Source organism: Gossypium arboreum, chromosome 2 (assembly GCF_025698485.1).
Source record: "Gossypium arboreum isolate Shixiya-1 chromosome 2, ASM2569848v2, whole genome shotgun sequence".
NCBI classification, from domain to species: Eukaryota; Viridiplantae; Streptophyta; class Magnoliopsida; order Malvales; family Malvaceae; genus Gossypium; species Gossypium arboreum.
In genome coordinates this window covers 60,341,882-60,358,556 of record NC_069071.1, presented here as the reverse complement: position 1 = coordinate 60,358,556, position 16,675 = coordinate 60,341,882, and the positions used below count along the sequence as shown (strand labels likewise).

The 16,675-nt window shown below is 36.9% G+C and overlaps 1 non-coding gene across 1 annotated transcript; it reads left to right on the top strand.

Annotated features, from left to right (window-relative positions):
- Window positions 1-15,062: 15,062 nt before the first annotated feature.
- On the top strand, window positions 15,063-15,169 carry LOC128289708 (small nucleolar RNA R71). Its single transcript, XR_008279353.1, has one exon. It is a non-coding gene; the product is annotated as a small nucleolar RNA R71 (small nucleolar RNA).
- The last annotated feature ends 1,506 nt before the right edge of the window (window positions 15,170-16,675 follow it).

Sequence of the window (16,675 nt, the reverse complement as noted above, 5' to 3'; positions counted from 1 at the left end):
GTGTCACCTTGGAAGAAAGTTTTTCGATTTGGACGTAAAGGAAAACTGCGTCCACGGTTCATCGGGCAATATGAGATTGTTGAAAGAATCGAGCCTGTTGCATATCAGTTAGCGTTACCTCCGGAGCTTGATAAATTTCATAATGAGTTTCATGTACCCATGCTACGACGATATTGATCGGATCCTTCACACGTTATTTCTCCAATAGAAGTTGAAATTCAACCTGATATAACTTACAATGAAGAACCAAATAAGATACTGGCATATGAGACAAAAGAGCTGTAAAATAAAAAGGTGGCTTTGGTAAAAGTCCTTTGGAAACAGCATGGATTAGATGAAGCAACCTGGGAGCTTGAGGATACCATGAGGAAGCAATACCCTAACCTCTTTTTTGGTAAGAATTTTTGAGAACGAAAATTTCCAATGGGGGAGAGCTGTAACAGTCCAATTTCAGTTAGGTCGGAACAATGGTTTCAAGACCACAAATTTGAGTTAAAAATAAAAATTATTTTATTTTATTTTATTTTGTGGTTGGCATCATGATAGGAAGGTTACATGAAAATTTTGATACGAAAATTTTATCGATTGTGTGGTTAATTAGGTAAAGGACTAAATTGCATAAAATGAAAAAGTTGGATTCTAGTAGCTATAGATATCAAATAGCTATGGAATTCAAAACTTAAGGTCCTTATATGGTAATTATACCATTGAAGGGTAGTTAGTAGATATTTTAATGACTCATCCATGGAAAAATTAGAAAAGGCAAGGGACTAAATTGGAAATCAGTAAAATTAAAAGATGGAAATTAAATAAAAAGAAATATTTATCCCCAAAATTTCTATGGAAACCCTAGGAGAGATTACCAATTATGAAAGGGTATGAAATTTGTCCTGATTTTAATTATTTTTATATATTTGAAACCGGGTTAGTCTAATCTCTCTATTTAGGGGAAAAGTTATCAATGTATGACATTTGGTTCATGGATGAATATGCTGAAAATTAGAAATTTATGGTAGAAAAGGAAAAGTTATTCATAGATAAACAACTTTTACAAAGCAATTTTTTATTAAAACTTGATTTAAGGACTAAATTGAAAAATGGTAAAAACCCATGGAAAATTCTAAAATTTGTGAAAAATGTGTGCTGTAAATGTTGTTTACAAATTTCAACTAGGCTTGGAAAGAAGGATTAAATTTCATGAATTTCATTTTTCGAGCCTAGGGACGAAATCAAAATTTTTGAAAAGGATAGGGTCAAAATGGTAATTTTGCCTAGGAGCAATAGAATGAAAATGTATATGAAATGTGATATATTAATAGTTAAGTTTATCAATATAAATTCAGAACGACCACCTACGGAACTAGATCGAGAAAAGCAAAAGGTTTTGGATTAGTTGAAATTCAAAAATGAACCATTTTCAGGGTAAGTTCATGTAACTTAAAAATGCATGTTAATATGCTTGAATTGAAATGTGTGATTGTGTTGTTATGTATGAGATGATATATATATATATACATAAAAAAATAGTTTTAAGTCGTGTAATATGGACAATTATCGTGTTCTGGTTGAATGTTGAATTTGATGGGTTGAAAATAATAGTGCATATGTTGCAAATAGAATTTAGCCCGGACAGGTAATTCTAATGTAAGCTCTCTTGATTTAGGCTATAAATTGGATTTGGCCCGAATGGGTAATGTAACACCCTATCCGTGAATCGTCAGGAATAGGTAAGGGCATTACTGGACTTGTAACTCATGTCGAACAGTAAAATTTTGAACTTTTCTTGAAATAAAGATCATTCATTTAAATAAGTACTAAGCACGACCAGGATAAAATTTAAACTTCTCTAAGTAAACATTCAAAAGATGCCATTTTCGCATGGCTTATATACATTAACCAAAAATATTCTTCCGCCACTAGTCTATTCTATACATGCCATAAAATAATTCTAAACATAACGATTACAAGCGGTGGATAGTGATAGTGTGACTAGTTGTCGACGATCCTCGAGCACAGTAGCCGCAATGAGATCTATAAAACAGAGAAAACAAAGTAAACGGAGTAAGCATTGCAATGCTTAGTAAGTTTTAAGTAGTGACAATAGATAACAATCAAATTCTAACATAGTTGTTCGTATTTTTATTTCACTCTTCCTTCGGGCATACCATCCCTTTACCGAATATGCACATCTCATCATATACAATAGGCAGATAAACTTTCGCATAAAAGTGAGCTCATGTGACATAGATATATTGTATGATTTCACATATCCTCTCACACTGATCCGAAGTCACATAATCATAGGAATAGTCTCATAGATTGCTCTCATATGCATCACATAACTACCTTATGATTTAGTTCAAATCAAGCTCACATATAAACTTGGAGTACATACCTGTTTAACCTTTCGCATTGAATATATTTATATGCAATTCTTATTACGAAGTCTTATAGCTCTAACCTCTACTCGGATTATCGGTGAGACCTTTAGCTCAGACGAAATCTCCACATGAAGTTATTGGGTCTTACCCGGACAAAATCTCCAACGTAGTCATCGGGTCTTACCCGGACATAATCTCCACACGTAGTCATCGGGTCTTACCCGGACATAATCTCCACACGTAGTCATCAGGTCTTACCCGGAATATATTACCAAGTTTCATGTACATTTAATCACATGTTACAACCTTCACATCGACTGTCATATTTGTAATTCATTTGCCTCATCAAAAATCTAATAATACACAACTTTCACCGTTTGTCATTTGGCCACAATATATATATATACACATCTCATACATATCTCACATTAGCCATTTGGCTTTACCACATATCCATCTCATACACGTTTCGCATTAGCCATTCGGCCTTACCACATATATTCATGTTCACATTCATCACATTGGCCATTCGGCCTTATCTCATACATGCATGTTCACATTCATCACATTGGCCATTCGGCCTTATCACACATACGCATGTTCACATTCATCACATTGGCCATTCGGCCTTATCACACATACGCATGCTCACATTCATCACATTGGCCATTCGGACTTATCACACATATATATACGGGTTCACATTCATCACATTGGCCATTCGGCCTTATCACACATACGCATGTTCACATCCATCACATTGGCCATTCGGCCTTATCACACATACGCATGTTCACATTCATCACATTGGTCATTCGGCCTTATCACACATACGCATGATCACATCCATCACAAAAAATCCTAAATCAAAATATAAATTTTCATGTATTCACATCACAATTATCCAAATATACTTCACATACCACATATACTTTCACGTATACACATTGTCTTGGCTGAATCTACATTTATCATTTTCCAATATCACAATTTAGAATTCACGTTTGGGTTTAATCAATAGCTTATGAGCAACTAAAACAAGTTTATCAAGGTTTACAACATAATCTCAAATTCAGCACAAGCTGTTTTTCCTGAGCAATAGTCACTAAATTATTTATAACTGGAGCTAAAAAACTCCAAATCACTTGCCGTTAATTTTTCCTGAATATAGACTCGTATATCTTCCATCCATAAAATTTCCAGAATTTTAAGTTTGGCCAATCAATACCAGATTTTTCTTAAAGTTTCCCCTGTTTCACTGTTTGACTAATCTGACCACTCTTCACTACGAATCAAATTTCTCATTTTACAGAATTCAAAATGTGTTATATTTGATTTCATTTGAAACTAGACTCATTAAGGAGTCTAAGCATATAAATTTTATCTTATAACCATTTTTGTACAATTTATAATGATTTTCTAAAAACAAAACAGGGGATTTCGGAGTCATTCTGACACCGTCTCACACAACTTTAAATATCTCTTTATAGGAAATTTCTTTGCTCACAAGGTCTCTTTTATAAGAAACTAGACTAATTAAGCCTTGATTACATATTTTATTCAGCCTATAATTCCACGCCAACAATTTATAGTGATTTTCTAAAATCACTTTACTGCTGCTGTCCAAAGCAAATTATTACAATTTGCTCTTAAATTTCCAAGTCCAAACACTTATGAACTTACCATTTGAGTTTAAGACATATCATGGCCACATCATATCTTATTAAATCAACTCATTATGTCCTATTATGATTGAATTTACTCAACGTTTAATCACTTAAAACTTACCTCGGATGTTGTCGAACGATTTCGGTGGCTATTCGATCACTTTTTCCTTTCCTTTATCCAACTTTGGTCCTCTAAGCTCTTGAGCTAATTCAAACAAATTTAACTTATTAAAGTCTCATTATGCTAGCTTATGGCCGAATATGACAATGAATTCGATAGGTCATATGGCCACCTTTAGCTCAAATACAAAATGGTCATACGCATTTTAATCACATTAAGCAATTTAGTACAATTAATCAAACATTTCCTCATGTGCACCTTTATGACCAAATACACACATCATTAACCTAATATCAATTAACTAAGCACTTAACAAATTCTCCTTGAGCCGATTGTCTAAGTCAAGATAGGATAATCATTATGCTTACCTATAGCCGAATGTACAACATCAATCTATGCATTCATTCGTGTGGCCGAACATGCATGTCTATGTTGAGGCCGATTGCATACTTAATACATTCTACAAGTATGGTCACTTGTATTGACCAAATACCATTTTGTTTCAAGTTCAAAACTTGGCTAATACACATATATGCACTATTAAAACATCCTCTCCATTCCATCAATTCAACACATGCATTACTCATTAATATACAAAATTATATTCGCCTTAGCACGCCTCTTGCTGGCCGAATTTTTCTCCATCTAGCAACATTTTATGTACTATGCCGAACCAAAAGATCAAACACCTAGCTTAATCATTTCCAAAACACTTAACTGCCTTGGACCAAGACTTTAAACAAAGTCTATGTTCGGCTATCACACATATGGGCATTATTAGTTCAAAGTTTTAACAAGATTAATTTCTTTGATCTTAACCTAAATGACAACCCCCATTGTTCATCTAGATTTAGCATGAAACAAACACCAACCAAGAAAATAACACCCATGGCTGAGTATCATCTTCATCACATAGCAAGATTTAAACCGTGGGCTAGGTAGAACTCAAACTAACATCAAAAATATGCATGAATCTCATGGAACAACATCAAACTTACCTTAACCTAGCTACAAGCATGGCTGAATCTCTTCAACATTTCCTCCTCCTAAACACCAACCAACCGAACATGAAGCAAGAAAATCCTCTTCTTCTTCCTTCCTCCTTAGAATTTTCGGCCAAAAGAAATGTTAAAGGATGGACACTTTTTTTTTTCTTTGTTTTCATCACCCTCCATCTCCTTATTTTATTACTAACCCTTTATTTTATTATTTCTAACATAAACCATTAACACAACATGTTTATGACATGTTTTACCCATCACCCTTTGTCATGGCCGGCCACTAGTAATTAAATGGGGGAAATTGACATGCAAGTCCACCCCTTTGATTACATGCACTAATAGATCCTTATAGATTAACCTCTCACATTTCAAAAGTGTCACACATAAGTCCTATTAACTAAATTCACATGCAATTAACTAAACCAAAGCTTAAAACTTTCACACATTCATATTCACATATTTTAGACAATAATTATCATATTCAAATAATTTGGTGACTCGGTTTAGCGGTCCCGAAACCGCTTTCCGACTAGGGTCACTTTAGGGGTGTCACAGGTAATCCATATTAAGCTTTTTAAAGTGTATGCTATGGATAGGATTTAACCTAGACTGGTAATCCTACAGTAAAATGTACGACTCAAGGGTGTGCCTTTTCAATATGTACCCAATGGGTACTTTTGCACATGTGTATATTACTCGAACATCCATCGAGATTTCAATAGTTCGATGGAAAAGACTCTTGAAAAGTGGAAAGGTGAAATTAATGGAAGCTTGTAATATGATGAGCTCATCCTTGTTTACTTGATATTCATATGAGATTAGGTAACTTACCCAAAATTTATGGAATATGTGTTTATGTGTGCTTGTGTTAATAAAAAAACCGGGAAGTTTATTTCTCGTTATACGGGCTTATTGAGCATAAAATGCTCACTTCGTTTATTTTTTCTATTTTATAGTACCCAAAGCTCGCGAAGGTTGGAAGTCAGTCTGAGCAGTCATTATACTTTCCACTATCTCATTTTGGTATAAATGAAAACTCATTGTTGTATAATGGCATCTATAAGCTTAGTTGGCCAATGATGGCTTGTACTGGTTGTTTTGTAACCTAGCCATTGGAGTGGCTAATGATGGTCTAAGTTTGGCTATTTTAAAGTGATTAAGTGCTTATTATGAGTTGGTTTGATGAAATTGTGTTAGCATATGAGTTTATGACATGGGTAAGTTTATATCTATTGATGCATGAGATAATCCTATATGATTGATGTCACATTTCTTGTGAATACGATGTTGTATTGGTGGATATATGCTTGTGAGTTTCATTGTAGGAAAATGGTAATTTTTGGGTGACAAAAGAGGCTAGGAAATGGCCTTATTTTGTCCACACAAGTAGACACATGGGTATGTGTCTTGGCCGTGCATGACACACGGCTTGTCCCATGGGCATGTGGTCCAGCCGTGTGCCTCCTACATCTTAAAAATGAGAAACAGAATTCTCAAAATTAGGCACATGGGCTGAGACACGGGCGGGTGCCTCAGCCGTGTGGTTGACACGGCCGTGTGAAAACTGCACCTAAATTTTGAAAATAAAAATTCGCCACATGGCCTAGCACATGAACGTGTGACTTGGCTGTTTGACTTGAATTTAAAAGTCAGAAAGTTACACGGGTTAGGGACACGGGCGTGTGTAGTACACTGCCTGACCATACCGGCGTGTGAGCCCTGCACCTAGGAAAAAATTTCGAATTTCACGAAAAATTCTCTTAGTTCATAATTTTATCCCGATTTGATTCCAACACTCGTGTTGGGCCTCGAAAGTCCATACAAGGGACGATATGTATGATATCGGTAAATAAATAGTAATTTACGTAAATTAATTGAAAAATGTTTTGAATTTTCCAGTAATACTCTGAAACCCTGCTCTGACAATGGATACGGGTTAGTGGTGTTTCATATGGAATAACCAAGGTAATATTTTAAACATGTATGCATATAAAGACATGCCATGTTGAATGATAGAGTTTGATTAATTTGACTGTTTGAAATGGTTGGTATTTGGATGTGAGTTTGAGTGTAGGTCATTGGTGTGATTTTGGGTGAAAAATGAAGCTAGAAATGGCTTTATTTAGTCCATATAGGCAGATACACGGGTGTGTGTCTAGACCATGTGTGACACACGGCTTGGTACATGGGTGTGTGGTTAGGTCGTGTGTCCCTTGCACCTTAAATTTGAGAAATAGAATGCTCAGAATTAAGCACATGGGCAGAGACATGTGCGTGTGTCTCAACTGTGTGTGCTACAAGGCCTAGAACACGGGAGTGTGCCTTGGCCATGTGAAACCTGCATCTAATTTTGAAGAAAATTAATTAACCACACGGCCTAGCAGACAGGCGTGTGGCATGGCTGTGTGCACATGATCGTATGATGTGATACGTGCAATAAGTTTATAATTTATGAATGTCTGTTCTTGAAAACTAACTATTATCATGACAAAGCCAAGCGCACCTTATTGAATAGTAGTATAGCTTATGGCAAGACTGGGATGCCGAACCCAAAGGAACTAAAAGTACTAGTATTAACTTTCTTTTTATTATCTAGCCTGAAAATAAAGGGTTTTGTTTTGTCTAAACTAATTAGTAAACTAAGAATGCACAGAAAGTTAATCGGGGAAATACCTTTAGGGAAAACTGAATGATTTGGACAATACTTAAGGGAAAATCCCACCTAGACCTCACTTGTTATTGACTCTGAATCAAATGATTTATTCACTTGACTTGATCCGTAGAAATCCCTAATTTATATTATTATCTCTCTCGAGACTAACAACATCTAACCCTAGGTTGATCATTTGAAATCTCTTTCTAATTAACTCCCTAGTGTTGCATTAAGTCAATCTATGGATCCCCTTTTTAGGTTTCACCCTAATCTGGAAAAATCATGTCACCCTATCTCTAGACGTGCAATCAACTCCGCTTAATTATGTTAGATCTACTCTTAGACAGGGACTTTTGCTCCTCTAAATAAGCACATCAATACTTGAATCAATATCCTGGAATATTAAAGCAAGAATTAAGAACTCATAATTAAGAACAAGTCAAATATTTATCATACAATTCAGATAATAATAACAAGATCCGTCTTAGGTTTCATTCCCCTTAGGTATTTAGGGGGTTTAGTTCATAATTATGAAAGAAAACATCTCAAAAGAATAATGATAACAAAACATAAAGAAAACCCAAGAACTCTTGAAGGGAATTAAAGGGAGATCTTTAGTCTTGAAGTTGAATCTAGATTCTGAGATGGATCAATCGACTTTCTTTGAGTAATTCCTTGCCTCCTACTTCGTGTGTCTATTTTTTGTACCTCCTGGGATGTTTATATAGGCTTTAGAATGCTTCTAAACCCTCAAGAATGGCCTTTTTCGAATAGGACTAGACTTGGGCTCGACAAGGACATGCCCGTGTGACACCCCCCGTGTGCGATTGCTTCAAACTGTGTTCGAGTTTGTTAAATAGACAAGGCCGTGTGGTCTACCCTTGTAAGTCATGCTCGATTCTACTAAAAGGACATGGGCATGTGGTCTATCCTGTAAGGAAGTCCAGGCCGTGTTGATTTCACATGTTGGTCCACTTTCTCTATTTTTGGCCCGTTTCTCGCTCTTTTTACTCTCCTATGCTCACCTAAGTATAAAACATGAAATTAAAGGATTAGGAGCATCGAATTCACCAAATCTAAGGATAATTCATCCAAAAATATGCTAATCATGAGGTAAAAATATGTATAGATTACGGTTTATCAAATACCCCCACACTTAAGCGTTTGCTTGTCCTCAAGCAAAATCCTCAACTCACAATTAAAATGAATTCTTCTCAACTTATAATTCTCATCAATAGTTTTTCAAAATAATCCATAAGTAGTCACACATTGAAAATTCAACTCGAAGACCATCAAAGTTTCAAGCATTCTAAGTTGAGCATTTTATTACGAAAACATAGGTGTCTCCCCTCATCTAAGTAATCACCTTTGATTCAAAACATCACAGAGTTTCACATCCTCACTAAAGATTCACTCAAATCACTTGAGGTATTTAAGGATAAGAAATTTAGCACTCAACAGTCAATATGAAAAGTTATTACCATAGGCTTGTGTGAAAATCAAATCTCCACCACTATATATTGAGATGATACATCAATCAAAAGGTCTTTAGAGGGTTGTAACGTGGCTTTGGTTAGGGGTTGTGGTTACAAGCTGAAAAAAAAGGTTAGAATTGAGATTGAATTGAAAATTTACCTAACTAGAAAAATACTACAACTTGATAAATTATATTCCTAATTAGGAAATCCTAGAATTGAGCTTTTCTTCATGGGATAAGGAATTTAAATACTTAAGCTCAAAAACAAAGAATTACTACTAATATGTATGTATGTTTTTTTTTCTGGAACAAGTCAAATAACAGAGAACTTTGCTAATTATTACAACGAAAAATAAAACATAGCTAAGCAATTAATTCAAATCAAATCTCGACAAAAATAGGGATCAAATTAGGGGATTTCAACAATAATGGGTTATGGGTTAATATTGAGGGTGAATCAATGAATAGCTTGTTAGGCTCAAAGGGGTTCACTAAGGGTTAATTATGAGGGTCGACTTTTATAGACTAAATGGTTTAAACCTAAGTGCCTTTATCATCTCAACATATCAAATCAATGGTGTGGTCTTGACATGCATAATCAAGCAAGTTCTAGAATAACGATTCGATATTGACACACTCAAAACAACAATAAAAGTGAGCATGAAAGAAATAATATATGCTCTAAGCGCTCTAGATGTCACAAAAATTGTTCAATAAAAAGTATAAAACCTGTGAATTTCAACTCAAGATAATACCTAAACTTGGGGAAACAACCTAAAAATTTTTAATTTTCAAGAATCAACTTTTCATGCTTGATTCCTTAATTCTTTTAAAGTTTAAATAGTCAATGCATAAACGTCTATGTTTTAATTCAAGACATATCAATAAAAATCATAAATTAATCAAAATTCATTCTAATAATGATGTGAGAAGATTATTTGAGAACAAGAAAAAATTCAGGGATTTTTCTGATAATGATATAAATGTCCTCCCCCCCACACTTAAGATGTACATTGTCCTCAATGTACAAAGATATATTATAGTGATATAAATATAATATCAGAAGAGAGAGGAAGAGAAGTGAAACTTCCTGAATGTTGAATGGAATCCTTGAATTGGAGGTATGGAGAATAATCGGCCAAGGCAATGATAAGATTGGAAGAGGATACTCTGGTGGTGGTAGAGGTTGGGTTCCACAACCACAGTGTCCAGCGAAGAGGTTATCGTGGTGGTCGGGCAGGACATGGCAGTCATGGAAAACCTTTTCCAGTAGAGTTTCAAGTTCCTAAGTGATGATAAGCTATTAAGCTCTTTATAACTGTGATAAAATCAAGAACTCTTTAGGAAATATAAAGAAGCATAATTACTCGTAATGAAATAGCCAAAACTATAAATTGTTCAATCAAAATTATAAAACCTAAAAATGAAATAGTATTAAAGGAAAATAAAATAAAAAATACTTAAAGAAGATAAATAAAGATAAAAGTGAAAATAAAAATAAAAAATAAAAAGTCTTTAAACATCGTCATCGCCAGATGGTTCGCGAGGTGGTGGTGGCGATGAGATGTGAAGGTGCTGACAAATCTGATGTAGAGTAGCATCAAAGTGATCAGAGCGCTGAAAACACTGCTGCTTAAGTCGAATAAGCCGCTCAGAGATGTCAGAGTATGAAGCCGCCGTATGAACTGGACGATGGATGGGTGGTGGCTGAGACGGTAGGTCCTCATGACGTGGAGGGACATTATCAGTAATGTCCTTTGGGTCCTCCTCCTCGGTGGACTGGACCAGGCGGTACTAGGGTGGGTCAACTCCACATCGACGCTCGATCATCCTCATATGTAGCATACTCGAGATGCTCTGTGGGGACATTTGACCAATGAGGGTGAGGGAAGATGCTTCCACCGCCGTGTTGAGGAGGCCGAAATACCGTGCCAGGCGAGTCACATAAGGGTCGATGGATATGACTCCCTTCCTATGTCACTCCATCTGATGGCGAATGGTGAGGGCAATGAAATAGCCAAGGTCAAAGACGTACCTGTTCGCCATACTCTATAAAAAGTAGGAGTCGTGAGTGTCGACAATGCCGATGCTCTATCGCCGCCCTGTTAGAATGTGGGCCAAGATGACTTGAAAGTACCTCAGTGATGGGGTGAGGGCCAATGCTTTAGAGCGGCCAAGGTCATAGGTGGCTGAAGAAGGAACGAGGGCCCTCCAGCAATTGGAGGGAGACAAGTGGATGTGGAGATGGAGGGTGTCAAAATCATCGTCGTCCATGAACTCCTCCGTATAGAGCCCCAAAGCGAAGCCGAACTCAGGTACGCTCAACTGGCGGACTAAACCACCGAGATGAAACTGGACCATTCCAGGATCATCGAACTCTGTCATAACTACTTGAAGATGGAAGGTCAAGCAGAGTTCGAGTGTGAGCCCAAGGTACGTCGACTCGATGATCTCGAAAAAGAGCCCCTATGGGTCAGTTATCTGAAAGGCTCGGACCGCGTTAGCCAGTTGGATTTGTTCAAGTGTGGCCCAGTCAATGCAGTGGCCCGCACCTAAGGGTCGGGCCCGTAGTATTTGAAATAGTTCCTCCTATGGTCCCTGTGGGAATTGGAGGAACAGGTGTCTGATCTCGGCAGTGGGACCCAAGGATGATGCAGCTCCTTTCTGCTTTTTCGAGGTGGGGACGGTGGTTTTCTTATCACGTGGATTTGACATGGTATCTGCAATGGCAAGACAAAGTTATAGGAATACCTCCCAGGAATAACGTGGAAAGGTATGCAAGCATGTTAACATTAAATGGAAATACTTCATAGGGGTTACTGACTAAATAGAAATATCAAATCATTATTATCATTAGGAATACTAGAATAGTGTCAATTAAATACCTAGTGAATGCATATGGGAATATGGAATGTGGCATGAAATCTATGGAAACACAAGAAAGAATGAATGTATAACAATACATTGACTAAAATGGCAAGGAATAACAAGCATAAGCATGACTATAGTGAGAAATATGAATATCAATCATAAATCAGCCAAATAAATAAATAAATAGATAAAATAAGTGAAAGAAATGAAGGTAATAAGGAGGAAAGAATAAATAAATGCAATAGTTCTTGGTGGAGGGAAAAGTTAGTCGTCTAAAGAGAGCTGTCGGTCGGCCACGGGCGTGGGAGTGAGGGCGTGTGAAGAGGTTGCGGGGGCTAGGATAGGGTTTTTGGGGAAGGGTATGATGAATATTGAGGGGTTAATATAGAAATTAGGGCAGACGGCCGTGGGACAAGCCCGTGCGCCCTAATTTTAGCCCGTGTGTAATGTGATTTTCAAATTTGGGCGAGTTTAAAATTTGGCCGACGCCCATGTTCTTTGGGCGTATTGATGCACACGGCCGTATTGCACGGCCGCGTTCTGCTTCATTCGCTTCTCCCACGCCCATGTATGGATGTCCACGCCCGTGTTATTTTGTCAATCTTGACCACGGGTAGTAAGCACGGGCGTGTTGCATGCCCGTCTTGTTTTGATAGATTCACCCACGGCCATGTCGGACGGCCGTGGCAACTTATCGACTCCCGTGTTGGGGAAAAATTTTGTCCTGTTTTCACACGGCCGTATCGCACAGCTGTGTTGCCTCCCGTGGTATGGGCACGGCCTAAGGCATGCTCGTGGGCCAGGCCGTGTGGTTCTAGAAAACCTATGTTCAGTGTCTCAGTTAGTGAATTAAATGTTAAAAACTAAAATTTAAAGAAGTTAACACTGTTGGTGCTAGGGTTGCCTCCCGAGAAGCACTTATTTATAGTCTAAGCTCGACTTACCTCTCTGTTGCATGGTCATGGTGGTGCGAGGAGTTTAAACTCCTCACCCTTGCTATCAATTTTATCAAAATAAAGTTTTAGACGAGTACTATTTACCTTGAACGTACCGAATTTGGGATGAATTACCTCGACTGTACTGTATGGGAAAATGCTAAGTACCGTAAGAGGGATTTCTCCATTAGGTTCAGAGGTGGCAATCTGAGGGTCTGGTGCATCTAATAGTACTTTGTCTCCAACCTTAAGTTGATTTGGTGAAATATTGAGCTCGTCATGGCGTGGTTTCGGTTTATCATGTGATCTCAATTTCTATGTCTGCCACTCATCTAGTTCCTCGACCTGTAGCCTTCGTTCTTCATAGATGGGTTCGTTGTTATTATTTGAACAAGGCTCATGTATGCCTTTCGAACGTAATTCCTACAAGGAAGGTTGCACCACATGATCAGCATTAGTAGAATTTCGAGCTTGAAGAGTGATTGTTTCCTCACCCATACGAAGTGTGAGTTCACCTGTACCAACATCAGTTATAGTTCTAGTAGTTTCTAAAAGGGGCCTTCCTAAAATTAAAGGCACGTCACTATCCCTTTCTATTTCTAGAACGACAAAATCAACTGGAATATGAATTTGTCGATTTTAACGAGTACATCTTCAATAATACCCCTAGAAAATCTGATTGTTTTGTCTGCTAACTAAATGCTCATCCTAGTTTTTTTGGGTTTCCCAAGACCTAGTTGTTTAAATATTTTATAAGGCATGACATTGATACTAGCCCCTAAATCAGCCAAAGTATTATTAACATCTAAGCTACCAATTACACAAGGAATCATAAAACTGCCTGGATCTTTTAATTTGTTGGCCAGCTTATTCTATAGTATGGCTGAGCAAACTGCATTTAACTCCACATGCGACGCCTCATCCAACTTCCGCTTATTTGTTAAAAGCTCCTTTAAGAATTTGGTTGCGTTTGGCATCTGCGGAAGAGTTCCAATACAAGGTAAGTTGATATGTAATTTTTTTAATAATTTAAGGAATTTACTGAATTGTTGGTCTGTGCGGTCTTGCCTTGTCACATTAGGGTATGGCACCTGTGGTTTGTACTTTTTACTTACCAGTTGTTGCTCACTATGGACTACCTCACCTTTACCTTTACTTACCACCATTCCTTGCCTTGGTTCTAGTTCAGGTTCAACTAACCCTTCCTCATCTTGAATGGTAATTGCATTGAGTTGTTCCCTTGGGTTAAATTCAGTGTTACTCGGCAGGCTACCTTGTGGTTATTCAGAAATCAATTTAGTGAGTTGTCCTATCTGAGTTTTGAGCCCTTGGATCAATGCTTGTTGATTCTTAAGTGCTACTTCGGTATTCTGAAAGCGAGTTTCAAACACCGAGATAAACTTTGTTAGCATCTCCTTAAGGTTTGGCTTCTTTTCCTATTGGTAAGGTGGTTGTTCAAGACCTGGTGGATGTTGTGGCCTTTGATTCCCTTGACCACCCCATGAGAAGATGGAATGGTTCCTCCAACTTGCATTATATGTGTTACTGTATGGGTTATTTTGAGATCTAGAATTATTACCCATATATTGAACTTGTTCCTCCTCGGTGCTAGGGTTGAAGGGTTGATATTCTATGTATGCTTCTCCTCCATTTGAATTGCTCCTCATCACTGGATGTACCTAAGTAGAACCACACAAACCATCAATCTTTTTATTTAAGAGTTTTACCTGGTTAGATAGCATAGTAACCGCATTGGGGTTGAAAACACCGGCTGCTTTCGTCAGCTTTGTTCTCATGACTTGCCACTGATAGTTATTCAGTGACATCTCTTTAATAAATTCGTAAGCCACTTCAAGTGTTTTGTTATTGATAGTCCCACCAGCAGCTGTGTTGATAAGTTGCCTTGTTGAGGGGTTCACGCCATTGTAAAACGTTTGAACTTGCAACCATAAAGGTAATCCATGGTGAGGGTACCTTCTCACTAGGTCCTTGTATCTCTCCCATGCATCATAGAGTGTCTCTAGATCCATCTGCACAAAAGAAGAGATATCATTCCTCAACTTAGCCGTTTTAGTTGGCGGAGAATATTTAAGTAAAAAATTTTCGGTTATTTGTTCCCAAGTAGTGATTGACCCTTGTGGTAATGAGTTCAACCACTGTTTAGCTTTGTTCCTTAACAAAAATGGAAACAACCGAAGGTGAATGGCATCATCAGAAACACTATTGATCTTAAAAGTGTCGTAAAACTCTAAGAAATTTGCCAAATGAGTGTTTGGGTCCTCGTCCTAAAAACCATCAAACTGAACAAACTGTTGGATCATTTTAATTGTGTTAGGTTTAAGTTCAAAATTATTTACAACAACAGCAGACCTAACTATACTTGACTCAGTTCCTATTAAAGTAGGTTTAGCATAATCATACATAGTGCGTGGAGCAGGATTTTAATTTACTGGATCAGCAGCAATCCCAGGAGGTAGCGGATTTTCCTAATTTTCAGTCATCTCCTTGATTGTGTTGTGAATGTCATCCTCTTGCTCTTCCTCTGTGTATCTTAGGCTTTGCCTTATTTCTCTTCGGTTTTTGCAAGCTGTGCAATCGATCTTACTATCAAAAAGTAATGGTCCCGACAGATTTCTTCTAGTCATGCACTATAAAAACCTACCAGAAGCGAATAAACGAAAAATTAAAAAAAAAAGAAAATAAAAATTTAAATTGCAATAAAAGTAGTATGGCTAAAGTAATAAAAATCGAGTGTTCCTAATATCTTAGTTCCCCGGCAACAGTGCCAAAAACTTGATCGTGTAATGTGATACGTGCAATAAGTTTTATAATTTATGAATATCCATTCTTGAAAACTAACTATTATCACGACAAAGGCAAGCGCACCTTATCGAACAGTAGTATAGCTTATGGCAAGATCGGAATGTCGAACCCAAAGTAACTAAAAGTACTAGTATTAACTTTCTTTTTATTATATAGCCTGAAAATAAAGGGGTTTGTTTTATCTAAACTAATTATTAAACTAAGAATGCACTAAAATTAAATTGGGAAAATAGCTTTGGGAAAAACTGAATGATTTGGAAAATACTTAAGGGAAAAATCCATCTAGACTTCACTTGTTATTGACTCTGAATCAGACGATTTATTCACTTGACTTGATCTGTAGAAATCCCTAATTTATATTATTATCTCTCTCGAGACTAACAACGTCTAACCCTAGGTTGATTAATTGAAATCTCTTTCTAATTAACTCCCTAGTGTTGCATGAACTTGATCTATGGATTCCCTTTTTAGGTTTCACCCTAATCCGGCAAAATCTTGTCACCCTATCTCTAGGCGTGCAATCAACTCCGCTTAATTATTTAAGATCTACTCTTAGATAGGGACTTTTATTCCTCTAATAAGCACATCAATACTTTAATCAATATCCTTAAATATTAAAGCAAGAATTAAGAACTCATAATTAAGAACAAGTCAAATATTTATCATACAATTCAGATAATAATAACAAGATCCGTCTTAGGTTTCATTCCCCTTAGGTATTTAGGGGGTTTAGTTCATATTTATGA